The sequence below is a fragment of the Metopolophium dirhodum genome, chromosome 2 (genome assembly GCF_019925205.1).
Source record: "Metopolophium dirhodum isolate CAU chromosome 2, ASM1992520v1, whole genome shotgun sequence".
In the NCBI taxonomy this organism is placed as follows: Eukaryota; Metazoa; Arthropoda; class Insecta; order Hemiptera; family Aphididae; genus Metopolophium; species Metopolophium dirhodum.
Genome location: NC_083561.1, coordinates 4306993 through 4328958, shown reverse-complemented (window position 1 = coordinate 4328958; position 21966 = coordinate 4306993). Strand labels below are relative to the sequence as shown.

At 29.3% G+C, this 21966-nt stretch overlaps 1 pseudogene; it reads left to right on the top strand.

The window, feature by feature from the left end:
* Positions 1–1659: 1659 nt before the first annotated feature.
* On the top strand, positions 1660–19190 carry LOC132938042 (ribonucleoside-diphosphate reductase subunit M2 B-like; annotated as a pseudogene).
* Positions 19191–21966: the final 2776 nt, after the last annotated feature.

Sequence of the window (21966 nt, the reverse complement as noted above, 5' to 3'; positions counted from 1 at the left end):
AGTGCAAAATGAAATAACTGTTTATGTTTGAACTTTGAATTATATATTTATATATATTATACATAATCTCTCTCTCTATATATATATAATATATATATATATATATTGTACAATATAGTTATACCTTAGAGATAATAAACAATTAACAAATTCTACAAACTCATAGCATAAATAGAGATCTTTTTTTTTTAAATATTGCAAGAGTCTTGTAGCAAGACCAAGACTGCCATAGTCTTGATCTTGGTCTTGGTTTGCCCATCACTATTTTAGACTCTTTCGAGTCTTAGTGGTCTTTTGCTAGGTAGGGGTGCCAAACTATCATACCATATTCAAGAATAAGAGATAGGTAAAGTGTACGCAGACAACGGACAGAGCTAAACATTTTAGTATCGCGCTTTATAGAACCCAAGACTTTCAGTGCTTTACAGGTGGTAACATTAATATGGTGACTGAAATCGAGAGATGGACTGAAATGTATACCTAGGTCTTTAAAAGTAAAAACCCGCTTGAGAGGGGAGCCATTGATATAGTAGGAGTAAAGTGCTGGGTTGTGACGTCTAGAAAATGTCATAATATGACATTTGGTTAAGTTCAAACTCAGATTAAGACGTTGAGCCCACAGAGCGAATTCGTTCAGTTGATGTTGTAGTGTCAGGGAACAAGAGATATCATTACAATTCAAATAAATTTTGATATCATCAGCAAAGAGCAGGAATTTAGCCTTGGTGATCGACTTGCTGATTAAATTAATGAATAAGATAAAGAGTAAAGGACTTAGATGGCTTCCTTGTGGGATACCAGGAGGTATGTTAACTAGGGACGACTTACAATTATTGACCTTTGCAAACTGCATATATATTATATATGTCATAACGTATATTGTGTCATTGTTATGCTCGCTCGTACGACGTTTTTAGGGCGGTTACGATTATTATATTATTAATATTGTTTTTTTACAGTTTTTTTTTCACCGTTAATCGTTTGTAACGTCTTTTAAGTATATTATTCTAATATAATATATACATATAATTGATTTATTTTGACGGACGGAGTCTTTGATCTCATAATATATACATATAGCATGTACAATAATAATAAAACGTATATTTTGTATTGTTTCTATAATATTACAATATATAAATCTCGCGGCCGCCGACACTCTGACGCCAGCGCCGGGCGGACGTCATATACACTGTCTTAGGTATAATATTATAAAATACAATAATGACATTATCGATACAGTGTACAACAATATAATGATGAGGATTAACGATGGATAGATAATAATATGATATTATATTATTATTATGTTTTTTTTTTCGTCGAGTTTGTTCCGGTAAACCGCGGCGTAAATCACGCACTTGTGCAGAGCGGCACAATTAAGTGCGGCGTCGGTATTTTTCATACTTTATACAGATCAAAAAAGCCAATTTGTAAATCGTTTTTTAAGAAAAAAAATCGGTTGCTGGTCCTTAGTAAAATAGACAGGCCAAAAATCATATAATCATGCTGGCCGATTAGTAGGTACTCGCTGCTACGCGCGGTATACCCGTCGCCTGGGAGATCATTGATTTTCTCGACGACGGCGTAAAACGAAATCTCAATATTCGTTCACTTGCAATTTTTTCATTCGACGTCACTCGCACACACATCACAATCATGTTAAACTCAAACGAAAACATCGACAATGTGTTCGAAGAGGTGATGGAAGACATCATCGCGGCAGTGGTGTCTGATTCCGGTGAAAACCAAATCGAGGCGACCGTCCAGTCGGTGCTCCAGGAGTTAGGACGGGCAGGTTATAATTATAAATAATCTATGGCAAATGACAATCGTCTGAGACTAACAGCGATTCCAATACGTACTCACATATTTCGTTCCATTCTGGTTGTTAAGTTAGGTGCTTATTTTTACAAATGTCATTAATCTCAAAACTTCCAGACTGAACTTTCGGATCAGAGGTATATGAAGACGCGCGCTTCATTTTCCTTGGCGGAGATGCACAGCTCAGACACTAGACAATATATTACACTCGAAGGGAACGCGTTTCGCCGGAAGAATAAATAATTACTTACGTAAGTTTTGTCCTTCTACTCTTTTGACGCGGTAGACCTAATGTAAATATTTATTGTCAGACAAACTTATAGACCCCCCAGACGTAGAGTAGTTTTAAAAAATCCAGTTGTTATAGGTGTACAAAAGTTAGGATATTATGAAAAAATGGAATACTTTAATACTCTACCTACAGCTGTTAATTTATTGTTTTAGTAGAATAATTTTTAAAATTTGAAATCAATGGTTAGGATATGCCTTTATAAGTAGAAATGTAGGTATTTATACCTATTTAATAAAATAATAAAATACATAATGATTAACGTTATTTAATATGATTTGTAAGTACATAGCAATAATCTCGGTGACGATTATTTTTGTCTTCGTAATTCCGTTCCGTCACGATAGTTTTTGTTTTCGTTAAATGGATCCACCACTTATGTCTGTATGCATAGTGAATTTATGTGTCACATAACTAGGGCTGAGGACTTCTAGTTTTTTCATATTTTTTTAGAAAGATCGTAGAAAAATTCTAGTGAATAATAAATGTGTTTCATAACACCAGGAGATCAAATTAAAAATTTTATTTTGCATATTTTTGCATATTTTGTCATCGTTGCATATAAATGCATATTTGAGTATATTAGAAAAAATTAGAACATATTTGGCAATTTTCGAAATAAGTTCTTAAATTCACTTAGACAAAAAAGAACAAAGTGATAAATTTTCCATTTCAAAATAATATTTTTACTATCGTAACACAAAAAAGTCTTCTTTTAATAAAAATTTATGTTATGGTTTGTTGTCGGCTAACATTCCATTAAATAAATTAAATAATCATAATTTTAAGTCATTTTTGGAAAAATATACTTCAAAAGAAGTCCAAATCAAACTACACTTCGTATAAAGGCTATGTGAATGACATTTATGAAGACACTTTAGTGAAAATTAGAAGTTTTATATTTGGTAAAAAAATCTGGGATTCCATCGATGAGACGACAGATTCCGCAGGTCGTTACATCGCAAATGTCATTGTAGGAATGCTCGAACTTAATAGCCCTGGTCATGTGTTTTTATTAAACTATGCAGAACTAGAGAAATCAAATCACATTACAATTGTAGAAGTCTTCAGCCCGGCACACAACACATAGTTTAACATGTCTTATGTAAAACATAAATTTTCTATGCATATGTGCTATGAGCATTAAGCATTTAGGTTTTAAGAGAACACCGTAAACGCACGTTTTATTTTGGGGGTTTTACAGGATATAACTATAGGACATTTTCTTCAAATTTTCTCATTTCACTATTTGATATTGTGATATTATTGGTACCTAGGTTAAGTTTCTGTTTTAGAATAGATCTATAGGTTACCTCGGTAAATCACATTCTTTAATTTAAATTCCGGTATAGTCGAGTATTGGACAAGTACCTACGTAAATTATAATTCGTATCGTAATTTAATTACTAAAGAAATATAATTTCCCCAACAGTGTCTAGGGCCACCGGCAGGATAATGCATTATAGAGTGTCTATACATTTGTGGTCTAGTATATGGTTAAAATTGGCATCCGACCAACAACTGGGGGCTTGTTCTGGAAAATTTAAATGATCTAATAAGGTTCATCTCATTATTTGAATTAAACTAATTTTTAAGTGATTGTTGTGAAAATCAAAATTTTAATTTATTCCATTCAACACGATCATCTCAGTTCTATAGTAGGTACCAGCTACCTCTAGATTTATCACGAAATTCATATCGATCATCTCACGGTTATCATATTAAAAACTATAAAATAATAAAATATACATTTTTATCTTATTTCAATCTTTTTCATCGATTTCACTTTTCCAGAACAACCCCCCCTGAAATAGAAAACTAGAATATATTACAGATCACAAAGATTTCTGTAAAGAACATATTATGATTTATCAATAGACCATATTATACAGGATGTAACAGAAAGATATGACAAAAAAAAAAAATTTTGCTACTTAAACGTATGTCAAAAATTGTTAATGTTTTGTGATTAGTAAATAATTTAAGAAATATACTCATGTCAGCAAGTTCCCAAAAGTAATATTCTTAAAAAGTTATTACGTTCTAAAATAATTTAGTAAAAAAACTATAGATATTTAAAAAAATTCTAAAATATAAACTACTTGACTTATATAAATGTTTTTACCATCAAAATTGTTCTTCTAATCAGATTCACAAATTGGCTATTTTTAATTTATCCAAAAAAATTTTAGTCAAATTTTAAATTTTTCGTATATTATACGTATAGCGCGAGTGACTTTAAATTATATATAAAAAAACTTTAAAAATTTGTATACAACAAAAGTTATGGCATATTATAATATATTTATATCATCTATGGCAATCGCCAATTGTCGACATTCGGCGGAGACGATTTACTATATTCTAATAATTGCAGTGAAAAAAATAAAATAAAATAAGCCAACAATTGACGGACACTTAAAATATTATAATATAACACGAACTTCCACATTTTGTTACGTTTAGGTTATTTCTATACTTTCTAGTTTCAATTCGGAGCGAGATGTAGACGGATGAAGATAGCTGTTTCTTCGGCGGCAGCGTGTGCTGCAGTACAGCTTTGTTTCACCGGAAGAGTCGATGTTTACGCGTAAGTTTGTTTTCATATTATTAGAAGTAAGGTAAACGGTCACTTTGTACGGTCCATTGTTCAAAATGTATAACGCGGACACTTTGTACGGTCGGGTAAAAAGGTACATTGCAGAACGCGGACACTTTGTACTATTATATACATAAAGTATATATATTATAAATATAAGTTATATACCTAAGTTAGCAAGTAAATAATACTATATATTATATATGACAAATTTTACTAAGTTTTTGGACGGTTTTGCGAGCAATACAATTGGATGAATGTGGCAATAGACTTCATAAGAGACAAAAATCCTATACTGCTGGCAATAATAAACTATTAAATTTATGTAACAAGCATCAAAAAAAGGAAATAACATATATGGAATTTTTAAATTCCATATATTATACATGCAGTTTTTAAAGATTTTTTTAAATATTAAAGAATGGAAATTTTATATTTTTTAGATCGTTAATTTTGACGAATTATTTCCATATTATAGGTAAAAAATTATATTTTATTTGTCATTATGACATATTTATATTGTACACATTTTTGATTTGCTTTAAACTAATATCTAATATTATAATACAATTAAGATTTATAATAATATTATTGTTTGTTTGATTATTTTGATCATTATTAATATACGATGAAACAATTTACTTTTTATTTTTAGTTTTTCTATTTTAATAATTTACATTATAATTTATAATATTATATATACTTACTACTTAGGTATATAACTTATATTTATGATATATATACTTTATGTATATAATAGTACAAAGTGTCCGCGTTCTACAATGTACCTTTTTACCCGACCGTACAAAGTGTCCGCGTTTCGCACTTTTTATGCTCGACCGTACAAAGTGACCTAGAACCTAGAAGTAAGTCTACTTTTTAGACTTGAATTAAATATTTATTGTCACGGAAAATCTGTTAACTCGGTAACGTAGAAGCATATACGTTTACTACCTACCAAAGGCGCAATATATAATAATAATAAATGATACGCCAGTCCGAACAATCCAAACGCTGTCTTACTCGTAGTCGAGTTCTAGTTGATAACTGGACTTGTGAATAAATGTAATTTTTGTTAGGTATAAAAATAAAACCAATAAATCCTTGAATACAACATTTAAAAACACAAACTCTGTATAATAAAAATTAATATTAGGTATTTATTGGTAGGTTTATATAACTTCGTTTTACCACTACCTAACCTAACCTACGTATACTGTTTCACACCTAAAATACAAAAGTTAACCTAACCTAGTCAACTGTCTATCCAGACCACCCATGTGAACGCTTATGAATAATATACTTAGACTTATACTGATACTCGTGTACCTATTTTAATAGTGTAAAACATGAACGTAGATGTTCTTATGTAACTTAGAACACAACGATTATTATTATTTTTGTTTACTTTTTACATAAACGTAATGCATTGTAATTCTATTTATCTCTTGTTGTTATCTCTTATTGTCTAACGCAATGCTTCAAAAGTTGGTATTTAATTAATTGGTATAATATTTGTAAATTATTGAATTTAGCTACACCTACTATAATATTAGTAATAGTAATAAATCCGTGTATAAACTATTAAAATACAAATTAAAAAAATGTGGGTAAGTGGATGTCGTTCTGCTGTACAGTAGGTTACAAGAGGGGCATTGTAATGGATGGTGTCAAATTTGAATTCAGTGATATAATATCATTGTATAAGAAAAACGGTCAGTCAGCCTATGATATTACCAAATATATTCCATTATATTATTGTGAATAAAGTAATTTATAACGTATTTACGTGGAGCCTTGTTTTAAATTATCAATCCTTAGCTATAAAAGTTGAAAATGTTATAAATTTTTAACTACAAAATAATTATTAAATTTTAAATTTGATAAATTTTGTCAACATTTGAAATTTAATGCTTCTAAAAAAAATTGTGCCTATGTATTTTTAATATTTTTCAATTGTTATTGTAACAATATATCAGGAGCCTTGCATTAAACTTTCACGCTTTTTTACCCAACAAATAAAATTGTATTGATATTTATAGAAAAAAAACTAAAAAAATTGAAAACTCAAATCTTAGATTTAAAAAGAAAAATTTTTATGAATTCTCAACTCATAATAATTTGCTAATTTTCGTGATTTTTCCGTATTTTGTCAAAATTTGAACTTTAAATGCTTATAAATAAAAACTGTGACTAAGCATTTTTAATTTTTTTCATCGGCCTCTGAAACAGTAACCTAGGAGCTTTCTATTAAATTTTCAAGCTTTTTTACTCAACAGATAAAATTTTATTGATATTTATAGAAAAAAAAACTAAAAAAAAAATGGAAATTGACAATGTCCGTTAACATATTTTGAGCTAGGTAAGTCAACATAAGTCAAAATATTTGGAAAATGTTATGGTGTATAGGAAATGCAATTATAAACATTCAGTCAAATTTTCATGTCCGGTCATTTGTTTTAGAGTTACACCAAAAACCAAAATCAATTTTCTCAAAAACAGATTTTTGCGTAAAAATTCCCGTTTTTCCTTAATTTTTCTTTTGTTTTTCATGTTGGGTTTAACCTAACCTAACCTAACCTGTCGCTTTTGAAAACTACTGGGAAATTTTTACTTTTGACCCACCAAAGTACCAACTAGATTCACTTTCCAATCAGAAAAGTTACTGTTGAAGAAAATCCAAGCACTTTTACTGTCCTAAAATGTGATGAGTGATGACAGACACAAAAAAAAAATAATGAAAATAAACACACATCATTGTAAAATCAATACATTCGCTCAGAATCTAAAAACATCAAAGGGCACAATATTTTGCCGGTAGTCAAGTTGTATTAATAAAAATTAATATTAGGTATTTATTGGTAGGTTTTATAATATCTGTAGACTGTAACGCATAGGTCATAAGAATATTGTAGAACATTTTACTGCAAGTTGCGTGTTATTTCAGAAATGGTATTCGTCAGTGAAAATTTTCCGACTGGGAATAATATATCATAAGCAGACTGAAATGTGTGAACGTTTCAGTGTTTCGAAGACTAAGTTTCGTAGCAGATTTTGATTCCGTCACGGGGTATGTACTTTCTTATTTTTCAGTAGGTTTCTTTTAATTATTGTTAATTGATCAGGGGATGTCTTGCCCGAAACTTTTCAATTATTTGTATTGCAATTATACTGGTATAACACTATTCCGGCTACCAATAAAGTCGTGTTCAAAATTAGAAAATTGGTCAGGTATGATATTTTTCTAAGTAATTCTTTCGAGTAGGGAATTTGCTCAATGATATTTAAATATTTTCACCGATAATCAAGTACGATGACTTGTAGGTAACTAGAGACTGAGTGAATAGGAATTAGGAAGTGATATGGTGAAGATAAGGAAATGGGTCAAAAGAGGATAGAATAAGAAATTAATTAAGGGTAGTGTAGGGTAGTGTATATATTGTAGTGAAAACAAGAGAGAATAGGTTTAGGTGGTTCGGTCACTGTATGATAAGAGATGATGAGAGTGGCTATAGAAGTTAATTTAGGGGGGAAATTAGTGGCGAGAAGACTGAAGAAGAGATGGATAGACAGAATACCGATCATATGGAGGGGTGGAATGAGAGTGGCTGAACGTGTAAATAGCTGTGAGAGACGGGGGAAGAAAAAGTGTAAAGGTAGAATAGTTATGTTAACAATGCCGAATACGTAGGAAAAGATCTTGAATTGCATAGGCCACTTGACCTTTGGCTGAAACTATACCGTTATCAGTTGATATAGGTTTACAACCTTGACTTATAGGATAGAATAAAAAGATCTGTTGCTGGTTGGGATGTCAGCGCACTATTTGTTTTCCATCTTTGACCCACGCGTAGAATACCAAATGTACGATTAAGAAAACACTAAAATGATTGTGCGTGGGTCAGAGAGAGAAATAAATAGTGCGCTAAAAATCTGACATCCTCTTAAGTGTTATCAAGTTGAAGAAGCAGTTGATTGTTGACAATTTGACATTTAACATTAACTGTGGTAGGTATTAGGATTGGAAGTAAAAGTAATTATCAGGGCTGTGAATTTAATGCAATGAAAAAGTGTTAAATATTTGCCTGCATGTATGCACTAAAAACAGGCAGATATATGCACTGAAATATTCAAAAATATGCACTTAAAATTCAAAAAAATACTGAATGAAAACGTTTTTATAAAAATTGTTTTAAATTAATAAATAATAATTCAAATTGGTTTACAAAAAAAAATTCTTTATTTACACACCACTTGGTATGTAGGTAGGTAGGTACCTATTTATTTTTCTAACAAATGAACCGAAAATATAAAAACATTTTAAGAAATACGAAGAAACTAATCCGAAAAAATAATATGTAAAATAAGATTTTGGCCGAATCCATTTTTTATATGGTCACGACTCACTCACGGTGTAGCAAAAAAGCATGTAAATGCATTTAATTCACAGTCCTGGTAAAAAGTAATGATTTATCTGTAGTGGAAACCGGGGTACAGTGAGACACATATTGGTAACATTGTTGTAATAATAGGGATCTCCAAAAAAATACCTACTAATAGTTCAAAAAAATTATAAAAGCCACCTGTAATAAATATTAATTTATGAAAAAGTATATTAAAAAGCATTATTATTATAAATGAAACAAAACTATGAACTATGGACCGTAACATAATTATATAGTTCTATAGTTTTAATTTCTGTTAAAATATTAGGAAAATGTATTAAGTACCGTAAAAGTGCTAAATTTGAGCTATTACTTATAATATTATATTCATAACAAATTATCATAGAAGGTTAGGTACTGTTATTCCACAGAGGTACCTATTAAAGTTCAATTTAACTACAACATTCTAGTGGAGTCTGAAAATTTGGTTCCACGACTCTGATCATATAAACTTTAAATACTAAACTACGGGTCTGAAATTTAGTTTAAATAGATCTAAATAAACCAAAACATATATTGCTTCAAAATATAAAAATAAAGTGTCTAGTTTTTTCACCACATATTTTTTTAATTCGCACAGTCTCTCTTCAATTTCAAATTTTTCTTCAAATTATCCCAAATTATCTACAAAATATAAATGTTTAGTAAATTAGAAGACTTGATTAAGTATTTAATCATTTATCATTTATCTAAAAGAGATGTGCCGGGTCGCCACATTACTATATCGAGGGGCCATGGTGCAAGTGACATCCATAAATATCATAACATATATTATATTAGAAATACAAACTTAATATTTCACTAACAGTAAAAATTATAAAAAAATATTACGAAATGTACTATACTCATATTTTATTATGATTGTATCAGTTACAAACTCTTGAATTAAGAGTTATGTTTGAGGATTTAATTAATTTCCTAAAAGGAAATGCCTCAAGGTTGCCTCAGTAGGTTTGCCGTCCACCAATAAAGTACCGAAAAAAAAAAGAATAATTAAAATATAGGAGGTACTTATATCATATACTTTTTTCAAAGTATGATTGTGATAGTCACAGTCTTGTGTAAATGATATTGTCTTATGTTTTCCCAATCTAATTATACAAAATACTGAAAATTAATGAAATCACAAATTTTAATACAATAGAGAGATTGTGCATTGATTTACAAATTTGTCTTAAATTTACTTTTTGCATAGAGAATATGAAGGTGGGTTGGGCTGTGCTTTTAATATCAGAGTATGGGGGACAGGGCTGGGATTTCATATTATGAATTGAAATATTGGTGGACACTGTACGACCAAAAGGACCACCCTCCATATAATGTTTCAATAAGTCCAAAATAAAATTAATTGAATACGTTATACAGTTGCTCCCATGCTCGACATTATCCTGGTATTTTAAAAAACATGAAGCTAAAAATAATCATTAAAAATGTTGTTTTAATAAAAACCTTTCATGTGCATGTGTTGTCTCCAAGTGTATGTTGTGAGAGGATAGATGATGATAAATCATTAATAAAGACTCGTTGATCGCTTTTATGTACTTCAAATTGTTCGCACGAGTGAGCTGGGTATGGCTCCATCATAGATAATAAAGATATGGATAGAACATAATGGTCTTATCAGCGGTCTTCGAGGGGAACAATTGAGGCCAAATAAAGTATACCTTTATCGAGTATCGACTATCAATATAAAGAAGCCTCTATTGCCTTCCCCTCCGGGAACGCGGCCTCAAATGTATTTAACATAGACGTGACCTATCCATATCTTTATTATCTATGGGCTCCATCCATAGCATGGATTAAGGTGTCAACAATCAAATAATCAACTTGATAATCAAACACTTAAGTTCAGCAACCGGCAACCTGGATCTTTTTATTCAAAGTCCTTTTTTATTTCAAAGTTTATTCTTAAGTCCTAATAGGTCATAAGAAGGTTAGTTAGGTAAACCTATGGTTTGTTGAAGCTATGGTGATGATAGAAGACTATCATCTCTGGTCGTGAGCTTTGCAATGATCTTTTCTTACTAACTGTTAAGGTATGCGATATTGTAAACATAATAATGAAAGAAAATATTTAAATATTATTAATTTGGTTAGGTTAGGATAGGACAGGGAATTAGACGTTAACTAATTATCTCAGTTTTTAACACGGTTTTAAAGACTGCCAGCTAGAGTTGTACCAGTATTATTAAAAACTTAAACATAGCCAACCTGAATTAATGATTTTTTTACCCCAACAAATTATAAAATGTATTTTAAAATATAACAAAAAATTATTTTATTAGGTTTTTATAAGGTTTTCAATACTTAAGTATACTATAAGTTTTTGTAAATAGAAAATGTATAAAATCAATAGTTTTAATTTAAAATATGGTTTTCTGTTTTGATATCCTATTGTCTAACCTATACATTTTCTAATACATATATTACGGTGATACACCTCCGATCATATTAACTATTCGTATTATTATAATGTAAACAATACCTAGTTTTTGGATTGTAGTTAATATTTATTGCAGTGTTTAGCTTCCGGCGTATTATTTTGCTTAGTGTTGTTTCGCCCAGGTTTCTTGAACAATTTTTTTTATTAATTCATTGAGCTCTAGTAGATTTTTTTGTAAAAATATTTTTCAACATTAACCGGCTATACCTGCAGGGAGTACACTAAGTACCTGTGTACTTACTATATAAGAATACTTAATATTTAATTTTATCTCATTTGTTTTTGCTTTATGATGTTAATTTGCCTACAGGCTTCCGTGCTCTCCTCCACAATTTTGTTTTTGTTATTTAATTTATATTCATCTTTCTATATAGATTTTTTAAACGATGACAAGCCGGTGCCATCTAAATTTTTTTTAGATTCTGGACATTTTAGTTTAAACCTTCAATTTTTTTTTTTTAGTATTGTAACTCTAGTTGAATATTTTGTATTGACTTGAAAATTGATAAGTTGGTGCCCTATGAATAATCATTCTTTAATGAACTAAATATTTTGAATAGTTCTTCAGTTTTAAGATTCTGGGCATTTTAGTTTGTACTTTGTAATGTGTATTCCTACAGTTAAATTTATTCAAAATTTTTTTTTGGTTTCCTAAAATGCATTTGCCTGCGGGCGCCAACAGCCTCTTTCAATTTTTTTTTTAGTTATGTAACTCTTGTTAAATATTTTGTATTGACTTAAAAATTGATATCTTGGTGCCTGATAAATAATCATTCTTTAATAAACTAAATATTTTGAATAGTTTTTTCTGTTTACGATTCTGGGCATTTTAGTTTGTACTTTGTAATGTGTATTCCTACAGTATAATTTTTTTAAATTTTTTTTTGTTTTCTAAAAAGCATTTGCCTGCGGGTGCTAACACCCCACTTCAATTTTTTTCGAAATTTTTTAAATGTTGTTGAAATTTTATGTAGAGATTTTTTTAACATTGATAACATGATACCCTTCTGTATTATCAATTATCATTCTTTAATGAACTAATTATTTTGAATAGCTTTTTCTGTTTAAGATTCTGGGCATTTTAGTTTGTACTTGGTAATGTGTATTTCTACAGTATAATTTTTTTTTAATTTTTTTGTTTTTTAAAATGCGTTTGCCTGCGGGAGACATAACCTCCCTTCAATTTTTTTTTTTGTAACTTATGTAATTCTAGTTGATTTTTTTGTGTATACTAGAAACATGGATAACCTGGTGCCCAATGAATAATCCTTCTTAAATGAACTAAATATTTTTATTAGTTTTTTCTGTTTAAGATTCTGGACATTTTAGTTTAAACTTTGTAATGTGTACTCCTTCAGTATAATGTTTTTTAAAATCTTTTTTGTTTTCTAATATGCATTTGCCTGCGGGCGCCAACACCCCCCTTCAATTTTTTTTGAATTTTTTGAAATGTTGAATTTTTTTGTAGAGATTTTTTAAACATTGATAACATGATACCCTCTGTATTATCAATTATCATTTTTTTGTGAACTAATTATTTTGAATAGTTTTTTCTGTTTATGATTCTAGGCATTTTAGTTTGTACTTGGTAATGTGTATTTCTACAGTATAATTTTTTTTAAATTTTTTTTGTTTTCTAATATGCATTTGCATGCGGGCGCCAACACCCCTCTTCAATTTTTTTCGAAATTTTTTAAATGTTGAAATTTTTTGTAGAGATTTTTTTAACATTGATAACATGATACCCTTCTGTATTATCAATTATCATTCTTTAATGAACTAATTATTTTGAATAGCTTTTTCTGTTTAAGATTCTGGGCATTTTAGTTTGTACTTGGTAATGTGTATTTCTACAGTATAATTTTTTTTAAATTTTTTTTGTTTTTTAAAATGCGTTTGCCTGCGGGAGACATAACCTCCCTTCAATTTTTTTTTTGTACCTTTTGTAATTCTAGTTGAATTTTTTGTATATACTAGAAACATGGATAACCTGGTGCCCCATGAATAATCCTTCTTAAATCAACTAAATATTTTTAGTAGTTTTTTCTGTTTAAGATTCTGGACATTTTAGTTTAAACTTTGTAATGTGTCACCTTCAGTATATTTTTTTTAAAAATCTTTTTTGTTTTCTAATATGCATTTGCCTGCGGGCGCCAACACCCCCCTTCAATTTTTTTTGAATTTTTTGAAATGTTGAATTTTTTTTGTAGAGATTTTTTAAACATTGATAACATGATACCCTCTGTATTATCAATTATCATTTTTTTGTGAACTAATTATTTTGAATAGTTTTTTCTGTTTATGATTCTAGGCATTTTAGTTTGTACTTGGTAATGTGTATTTCTACAGTATAATTTTTTTTAAATTTTTTTTGTTTTCTAATATGCATTTGCATGCGGGCGCCAACACCCCTCTTCAATTTTTTTCGAAATTTTTTAAATGTTGTTGAAATTTTTTGTAGAGATTTTTTTAACATTGATAACATGATACCCTTCTGTATTATCAATTATCATTCTTTAATGAACTAATTATTTTGAATAGCTTTTTCTGTTTAAGATTCTGGGCATTTTAGTTTGTACTTGGTAATGTGTATTTCTACAGTATAATTTTTTTTAAATTTTTTTGTTTTTTTAAAATGCGTTTGCCTGCGGGAGACATAACCTCCCTTCAATTTTGTTTTTGTACCTTTTGTAATTCTAGTTGAATTTTTTGTATATACTAGAAACATGGATAACCTGGTGCCCCATGAATAATCCTTCTTAAATCAACTAAATATTTTTAGTAGTTTTTTCTGTTTAAGATTCTGGACATTTTAGTTTAAACTTTGTAATGTGTACTCCTTCAGTATAATGTTTTTTAAAATCTTTTTTGTTTTCTAATATGCATTTGCCTGCGGGCGCCAACACCCCCCTTCAATTTTTTTTGAATTTTTTGAAATGTTGAATTTTTTTTGTAGAGATTTTTTAAACATTGATAACATGATACCCTCTGTATTATCAATTATCATTTTTTTGTGAACTAATTATTTTGAATAGTTTTTTCTGTTTATGATTCTAGGCATTTTAGTTTGTACTTGGTAATGTGTATTTCTACAGTATAATTTTTTTTAAATTTTTTTTGTTTTCTAATATGCATTTGCATGCGGGCGCCAACACCCCTCTTCAATTTTTTTCGAAATTTTTTAAATGTTGAAATTTTTTGTAGAGATTTTTTTAACATTGATAACATGATACCCTTCTGTATTATCAATTATCATTCTTTAATGAACTAATTATTTTGAATAGCTTTTTCTGTTTAAGATTCTGGGCATTTTAGTTTGTACTTGGTAATGTGTATTTCTACAGTATAATTTTTTTTAAATTTTTTTGTTTTTTTAAAATGCGTTTGCCTGCGGGAGACATAACCTCCCTTCAATTTTGTTTTTGTACCTTTTGTAATTCTAGTTGAATTTTTTGTATATACTAGAAACATGGATAACCTGGTGCCCCATGAATAATCCTTCTTAAATCAACTAAATATTTTTAGTAGTTTTTTCTGTTTAAGATTCTGGACATTTTAGTTTAAACTTTGTAATGTGTCACCTTCAGTATATTTTTTTTAAAAATCTTTTTTGTTTTCTAATATGCATTTGCCTGCGGGCGCCAACACCCCTCTTCAATTTTTTTCGAAATTTTTTAAATGTTGTTGAAATTTTTTGTAGAGATTTTTTTAACATTGATAACATGATACCCTTCTGTATTATCAATTATCATTCTTTAATGAACTAATTATTTTGAATAGCTTTTTCTGTTTAAGATTCTGGGCATTTTAGTTTGTACTTGGTAATGTGTACTCCTACAGTATAATTTTTTTTACATTTTTTTTGTTTTCTAATATGCTTTTGCCTGCGGGAGACATAACCTCCCTTCAATTTTTTTTTTTGTACCTTATGTAATTCTAGTTGAATTTTTTGTGTATACTAGAAACATGGATAACCTGGTGCCCCATGAATAATCCTTCTTAAATGAACTAAATATTTTTATTAGTTTTTGCTGTTTATGATTCTGGACATTTTAATTTAAACTTTGTAATGTGTCTCCTTTAGTATATTTTTTTTTAAATTTTTTTTGTTTTCTAATATGCGTTCGCCTGCGGGCGCCAGCACCCCCATTTAATTTTTTTCGAAATTTTTTTAAATGTTGTTGATTTTGTTTATAGAGATTTTTTAAACATTGATAACATGATACTCGTTGTATTATCAATTATCATTCTTTAATGAACTAATTATTTTGAATAGTTTTTTGTGTTTAAGATTCTGGGCATTTTAGTTTGTACTTGGTAATGTGTATTCCTACAGTTGAATTGTTTCTTAATTTTTTTCGTTTTATCAACTCAATTTGTTGTTTTGTATATACTTTTTAAACATTGATAACCTGGTGCCCTACCTGGTGGTAGGTATGATAGTTTATAAATAATGTAATAATGTATAACATTTTGTATTGTACAGTTCTATGTTTGACATGAACCGCTGGACTTGGAATAAGTATACTTAATAAAACAAAAAGAATTCTAAAAATCCCACACATTGTAAAACCTATAAGGTAGGTACATGTACATCATTAATTGCTATTTACTCCAAATCTAAAATAGTAAAAAAAACAAATTTATTTTAATATCCAACTAAATGTTATTTTAACATTTCAGAAATAAACTCCTCTATCTTAATATATTGGGTAATCATTGAATCAAGAACAATTTTGGGATTGACCACCCATTCTTCTAATCATTGGTGTAATTTTTGTAAACAAAAGAACAATTTTGCGCCCCACTCCAAAAAAAAAAATACGCCAACTTTTTTATTATTGAACTCCTTAAGTACTTAATATTATTTATCAACCATCAAGATAAAGAATAAACTGGAGTGATTACTTCCTATCACAGCTATAAAAAAAACTAATAAATTAAAAATTGGTAAAATGTCCGTAAACAGCTCAAAATATTTTTAAAATGATATCAAGTATAGAAAATTATAAAATATTTATTTTGTAATGGTGTAAATTTCAAGTATCTATGGTTGTTATATTTAGAATTACAACGAAATAAGAAAATCATTCCATAATAAATCGAGATTGGATATTCCAATGTTGTAAAAATTTGAACTTCAACGCTCACAAAAATGTAATTTTACATTCCGGTAGACAATTTACTTTTCAAATCTTAAATTTAAATAGAACATTTATTATGAATTTACAACTCAAAATAATTTGTAAATTTTCGTTATTTTTACGAAGTTTGTCAAAATTCTAACTTCAGACACTCATAAAAAACTATTGTAGATTTACGCTCTACCTTTTTTTTTATTTCCACTTACAATTTCAGAAGGAATGTTGTATAACATTTTCAAGTTTATTGACCAAACAAACATTTTTTTTATAGACATTAATTTAAAAAAAACTAATATTAATGATGGACATTGTCATATTCCTATAAATAGCTCAACATAAGTCAAAATATTTTGAATATTATATGGCGTATAGAAAACTGTAGTATAAATAATCAGTTACAATTTCACGTATCTAGCGTATTTTTTTTAGAGTTAGGTACGCAAAAACTAAAATCGATTTTGTCAAAAACCGATTTTGCATAAAATTTCTTGTTTTTCCTTAATTTTTTTTTAGATTTTTCCTGCAATTTTGACTTCCCCAATGCACCAACTAGAATCACTTTCCCACCGGAAAAGATACTGAAGTTCAAAATCGAAACATTATTTCTACTAATTATCGTGTATTCAGACACAAAAAAAAATGAATACATTTGTAAAATCAATACATTTGTTGCTGCACTCAGAATTTAAAATTTTATTTATTCAATTAATTTTGTATTCTAATTATTTATTTTGTTTTCTAAAATACATTTGCCTGCGGGAGACATAACCCCCTTAAATTTTTTGTTTTGTACCTAATGTAATTCCAGTTGAATTTTTTGTATATACTTGAACATGGATAACCTGGTGCCCCATGAATAGTTCTTCTTAAATTAACTAAATATTTTTATTAGTTTTTCCTGTTTAAGATTCTGGGCATTTTAGTTTGAACTTTGTAATGTGTACTCCTTCAGTATAATTTTTTTTTAATTTTTTTTGTTTTATAAAATGCATTTGCCTGTGGGCGCCATAACCCCCCTTCAATTTTTTTCGAAATTTTTTAAATGTTGTTGAAATTTTATGTAGAGATTTTTTTAACATTGATAACATGATACCCCTCTGTATTTATTCAATTAATTTTGTATTCTAATTATTTATTTGGTTTTCAGTTGACAAAAATAATTTTTTTGGAATCTGTGATTGCCTATTGAGCCAATTTGGATGCGACAATGGAACCTTTATTGAAAGATAATACAAGACGTTTTGTCATATTTCCTATTATATATGACGACAATATTTAGACCATGTACAAAAAAAAGAAGCTTCTTTTTGAAATGTAGAAGAAGTCAATTTGCAAACTGTAAACTCTAGTTCATCAAAGTGACTAAAAGTAATTTTCTTATTAAAGTGGACTTTTGTTTTTAGGATCTTGAAGATTGGATGAGATTGGCTGATGAAGAGCGTCACATTGTAACCTACGTATTAGCATTTTTTATTGCTTCAAATGGCGTAGTCAACGAACATCTTGTCAAACGATTTTCTCAAGAAGTTCAAGTAACTGAGGCTAGATGTTTTTATGGGTTCCAAATAATGATAGTGAATATTCATTCAGAAATGTATAGCTTATTAATTGATACATATATTCAAGACCCAAAAGAAAAGTACATTTATACATTTTTTGGTTATTTTTATTATTATAATATAATATGACTAATTTCTCTTATTTTTTTTTTATATACCTATAGAGAGCTTAATCAATGCTTCTGAAACCATGACATGTGTAAAAAAAATGGCAAATTGGGCTCTTAAATGGATTACTGATAGTAAAGTAACTTTTGGCGAAAGGTTAGTGGCATTTGCTGTCGTTAAAGGTTTATTTTTATCTGGAAATGTTCTTTCAATAATATAGTTGAGGAAAAGAGGATTAATGTCAAGTTTAACTTTTAGCCACGAGCTGATTTCTTAGAGATGAGGTATGTAATGTTTTCAAGGATAATATTATAATGCATATAACATGTTTTATTATTTTAATGTTTATTTAGGGTTTACACACCGATTTTGCCTGTCTCTTTTTAAACATTTAGATCAAAAGCCTCCTCAAGCTGTTATCACACAGATCATTTGTGAAGCCGTGACTATTGAACAAGATTTTTTGACAAATGGCGGCTTTACCAGTTAGGTTGATTGGCATGAGCTGTGAAAAGATGGCTATAATCTATTGAATTTGTTGCTGAAAGACTGTTAATAGAATTGGGATAGTAAGATTAATTTTAATATTTAATTAAATATGTAAATTATAGGTTTACAGATCGTCAAATCCGTTCCCATTCATGGAACTTACTTCTCAACAAGGAAGGACAGACTTCTTCGAAAGAAGACTAAACGAACACCAATTGTTGATGGTGCACTCTGAATTATGTTTGTCCTACGCTTTACCCACTTTTAAATTTCATTTCAATTTATCTTGACTTGTCAGTTATCGTAATGGGCGTAATTTGAATGATAGATGTTTGCTGAAAACGATACGTGAGTCACGGCGTGATGGTTTGTATTTTACTATGTTGTTTCATTTGACGTTGTAGGAACGTTGCAGGGACGTTATAGAAACGTTGCTGAGACGTTATAGAAATCATGACGGAGGCTGTTCGTAACACATTGTAACAGGAGCGTATGCCGTGATTGTCATGATCGCCGAACGAGTGGTTACAACTATTATAATATAGAGAGCCTTTACAATGCCGCCGCCGCGGCCGTCCGTCGCAACCACTAGCACCGAAATCGAAGAACGGTAGCGAGTAGCGCATGAAACCCTGGTACATACGGAGCTCGCAACGTATACCCGGACACACAATTTTTACACACTCCTATAAAAAAAATAGAATGTATATAACCTATGAATGATACTCCTCAGAAATCAAAATGTTGGGACAATTATTTTTTCGAATTCTTTGTTTTTAACATTGAAATTAGTATTTTCACTTTCCTTTTTTTTGCATTTTAATTTATTTTCACAGGCATCCTTAATTATTTTGAATGTTTTTTTTTGCTTATTTTTTGTATACTTTTTGTATACTAATTATTTTCAATTTTTTTTTCGTTTTTAAACTGCATTTTTATTAGAAGTAAAATTAACTTCAAACAAAAAGTGGGTAAGTGGATGTCGCTCTGCTTTACAGTAGGTTACAAGTGAGTCAATGAATAATGGATTGTATTTAACACGACTTCAATGATATAATATAGTATCATTGTATATTTGTATAAGAAAAACGATTCTAAACGGAGACGGTTTGTCAGTGTGGATTTTTTATACTGTTATTATTTATAGAATATAAAAGCCTTAGTTTTTTAGCAACTTAGCCTTAAGTTGAATAATACTATAGCTGAACCCGTGCACTTCGTTGCCCGTCAAATGTACCGACTCTACATGACTCAAACTTTGTTCAATTCGTTATTTAATATTCGGCGTATGGTGTTCAATCACTTTCTTAACTTTTCCGTTGCCCGGAATAAAAATTCTGATTCGCAGCAGTACATTATCAGGTAGGCATGCGGTAGATTGTGGACCCCGTGCTGTTTGTACGTAAGTGTATGATTTAACTCTAAAGTATCAAAGTTATATCAATTTGTCGTATTCTACGCATGGTGGATTAATATAATAAATTTATAGAAAATCTGCAAAATCCTAACCTAACCTATCCGTACTAAAATCAGACGAATAAAAAAATAAAAAAACCAAATTTTTAAATTAGTCCACCTTCTTTCCAGAGGTCTATAATAATCTACACACAAACATTCAATTTTATATTGACAAAAAAATAATAATACAAATATGCCTGATTAACCGTTAGCAATCATTATAATAATAATAATAATAGGTACACTATTTCAGTATTTCAGTTTTTCTTTAATTTTTAGTTTTTCACGGTTATTTGAAAATTACTTGGAAACAGTAGGAATATTTTACTTTTGACCCCTCCAAAGTACCAACTTAACAGTTGACAGAATAGTTTAGTGGTTTTAAAACTTGTTCCACCTAAGTTCATTGAAGGTATTTACAGATTGATTTGGAGAAAAAGTATTTCGTATATAGGTTTTCTGAAAAATTTTTGCATTTTTCTGCTTCAGAAATAACAATAGCCGCTATGGAGTACGAAGACAAGGCATAATATTCATTTCTTGATTATAAGTAATTATATCTGTGAGCCACTGTGACCTTCCAAAAACTAGACTAGCGGTTCCCAACCTCAGATTGCGACCCAAATTATGGTCGCAGAGGTTTTTATGGTGAGTCGCGAAAACATTACTTACATAGTTACATATTAATATTAGATATTCATTTCATTTTCAAGAAAAAAAAATTCTCGCAATATTCTAATAATAAAATGACGAGGAAGAAAATAATTTTAAATAGGTTATACTATTATTATTATTATTATTTATTTATTTACAAAATACAAGAATATTAATTTAATAGTGTACAATGTATAATGGGCCTCGCTGAGCATGCTCGTGTGGAGGCCCGTGAGTCTTAAATAACGTAATTAGTTGTTTTTTTTTTTTTTTACAGCTATTTACTTAAGATAAATTTGCACATGAAAGTATAAAAGTATATTTAAATTGATAATACAGGTGAGATGGATATCAGCAACTTGTTGTAGTAACCAATTTGTTAAATTAAGTTTGAATAGGTATTAGGTATATTATAATTTGTATAATTCCGTATTTCATGCGGTAGGATATTATAGATAATATATGGACCTGTATATAGAAAATAGGATTGAGTGGTGCATTTATGTACATAAGGAATAATAATATTATTTATTTTGCTTCTGGTGTTAAAACTATGATGTGAAATGAGTTTGATTTGGTTGTTTTGTAAAAAAGTTTTTTTACAGTTAGAGTAATTAGTTTATCGTACAAACTATTAACATGAGTGTTACGGTTCTTATGTTAGATTATCCCTAGGATATTATTTTGTGTGATTTGTAATTTTTTTTTTTTTTTAATGATAAGGCTTATATAAGCCTGGTAACTATGGCCATTACCTGTTTGTTTGTTTGTAGGGGAGGATACTGTTGGTTGGTAAACACGTGTGTGTAGTTTTGGCAGATTTTTAAGTGGGCACCCGTAGGTATCTGCCATGCCCGGGTGGGGGATGGCGGCACTTGTTCTCTGGACATCGTGACTTGCCAACTTCGGGGTGTTGATTCTATTAATGCTTTGTAAACTGTTTTAATTTGATTT